The following is a 2,980-nucleotide window of genomic DNA, read 5'->3' on the forward strand; positions in this document are numbered from 1 at the left end:
TCTACTCAGAGGTAAGTCCTATTGAGTTCTATGGGGCTTAGTAAGTAGAATTGCAGCCTTCAGGGGCATCCAGTACTCCCATCTAACAACTCCACAACACTAGGCTTCTTTCTTCCTACAGTGGCCTTCTGGTGACTGGCACTTAAACCCTTCTTTCCAGAAGCAAAGTAGTCTAGATTAAATGTTCCCTACCCAGGCTCCATCTTTTAGCTAAGATTTCTTAATTTCCAATCAGAGAAATGTTTTTGTTTGAATTGTATGGTCCAAGCAACTGTGGTTGATGCTTAATGTATCATGCTTAATGACATCACTCGGGCCTGTCCCTGTAACATCATTCAGGCCCTCCCTTGTGACATCACTAGGGTCTGCCTCTGAAATCTCAGGGCTTGGGATGCTTCTGACCTGGCAACCTACCCTACATAGAGCGCATTGCAGTAATCCAGCCTCAAGGTTACCCGCCAAGGCCTACCAAGTCTCATCAGGGTTCTAAATAACACCAGGAATTCCACAAGTAGAGGCTCCTTACTTCAGATCTTTGTCCTCCACAAGTCAGAGGTCAGGGGGTGGAGTCAACAGCTATCAGTGGCAGGTGTTGCTCATCTGGTTTCCTCAAGTGTTGCTGTCAGTTCCCAAGTGGGAGAAGTGAGGCCTTGCCCTTTCTCCTCTCTCTCTCAGGAGCCAGCAGTGACACTCAGTGTTCTGAAGGCAGGTGGCCTACACCGCCCCACTGGCTACTACCAGGTGGAGTTTAGCATTTGTGTGTCTGCTCTCTTTGCTCGTGTTTAGGTGTTATATGTGAGCAGAATGCACCAAAAGGACTATTCAGTTCTCTGAAAGCAGTAATGAAACACACACACCCTCAGGTTAAATAGACCTAGTAAAAATCTCTAGAGTTACTGTGCAAATGTAGATCAGTTTTATCTCAGTTTCACTGCTATGGTGTGTCCCCACCACCACCACCACCAAGAATAATGGGAATTGTAGTTTGGTGGCAGTGTTAAGAATTGTGTTGAAGATCCCTATCTGTCCAGAGAGAGAAAGAGAACTGCAGTCTTCGGGGGAAAGAATGACCATTAAACCAGCTCAAGTCTTTGGTGTGGACCTGCTTTGAGGCAGCTTGCAAAAATGAAACTACTGCAAACACTCTGTTGACGCAGTTTGTTTGTTTTTACCAGTTGCCCAGGTGGCAGCTGGTTGGCCATTGTGAGAACAGGATGATGAACTAGATGGGCCATTTGCCTAATGTAGCAGGATCTTCTTATGTTCTTATGTAACCCCCTCCAAAAAACCCAACCCTGTGAATGTTAATGGGGAACATGGAAAACAAAAATTTCAACCAAGATGCAAGCCCTAGATATGTGGCCATGAAGATTTAGGGTTCACTGTATATATACTCCAGTGATTATGGTCTTTTTAAAAATCAGCCATGTGGCAGTTTTTATCATCACATCGAAAGCAACAGTCCCACTAACAAACAACTGGACTGATGATTTGTCTCCACTTCTTAGATGACTGTTCTGACATAAGGAAGCCCATGAACAAAAACAGCTCCATTGCTCTATAAGTGGGTGTGGCTTCTGCTGCTGGGAGTGCATTTACAGAGCAGAACCACAGGAGGGCACTCTTCATTATTGGGTGATTTAAGCTTCTCTACTACTGGAGTCTCCTAATGATGTCTCTGCACAACCTCGCCATAGATTGGCAACTTCCTGTGTCAGCATGGAAACTACAAGTTCTTGACTAGTCATTTCTGCCTCCTCTTAACTTCTTTCCCATCATGATTGATCCCAATGGAACAAGTGGAATTAATTCAGTAACTTCCCATCTTGCTTTCTGAATATTTCAGTGGGACCCTAAAATGTCTCAACTTGTTTATTGTTGTTGTTGTTGATATTCCTCCCTTCCTCTCAGTAGGCCTATTAGAAATAATTTTGGAGCATCTTTACATCTCAGGTGTAAACACGACAAATAATTCCTAACGTCTTTTTAAAAACAAATTTTATGGCGTTTAAAGGAGAGGAAAAGAGAATATAATTCATTATCAAAGGCTGCAGAGCCTCATCCTTTAGATCCTGCTATATTAAGTATCCAGCCCTGATCCAGTCCTGATGGATCAGGCCAAGAGCCTATCTAGTTGTCCAGCATCCTGTTCTCAGATGCCTATGGGAAGCCAGCAAGCAAGACCTGAGTGCAACAGTACTCTCCGCACGTGCTTTCCAGCATTCTTCAGTAACTCAAAACTTCTCTTTAAGATCCTAGTTTTCCAGCCCATCTGGGCTTATGGAAAGAGAGTGTCAACAGATGTGCCATTGTCTTCCTTCTAAAAACCTTCATAAAGCCCAAGCTGAAAAACAATGGAGCCAAGAAGTGTAAACAAGTCCTATTCAGCTTTATGGGGGAGCTGTTAGCTTTGAAGCTCAGTCACAATCCCCCTTTAAAACAACATTGTTAATGATTCCAGCACTGTTGTCCCTCTAAAAACTCTGAAGTAATGAACTCAGTTCAGGTGGGGTGTTTTGTATTCCTTCCCTTCTGATTTACTGCTTTAGAAATAGGGCAGAGTGTGAATATTCTGTGACTTTTAATGGCTGAGGCGTTGCCACTTGTTTGTCTAAACTAGGCTGGAAGAAAAGGCCCATGGATTTATTAAGATGAACTAACTAACTCCTATTAGAACTTTCTGCCTTAGGTAAAATTGGCGACACTGTCTTTACGTGGGCCAGTGTGCACGTGAAAGAGTGATCAACCAATAAACATCTTTGTGCAAACATCCTTCGATTTGATGAATGGAGCTGAGGAATTCCACATAAGACTTGTGAACATACAAATCAAGATCCTTACACTGATTTGTAGGAAAGGGTGAGCAGGAGGGAGGGAAGTAAAACAACCAGTTAAGCCAGAGAACTAAACTATCCATTTTACTAATTTGTGACTGAAACTACCAAACTTTCAGCAGAGTCAAGGAATTACTATTGAGAGA

Source organism: Rhineura floridana, chromosome 4 (assembly GCF_030035675.1).
Source record: "Rhineura floridana isolate rRhiFlo1 chromosome 4, rRhiFlo1.hap2, whole genome shotgun sequence".
Lineage (NCBI taxonomy): Eukaryota > Metazoa > Chordata > Lepidosauria > Squamata > Rhineuridae > Rhineura > Rhineura floridana.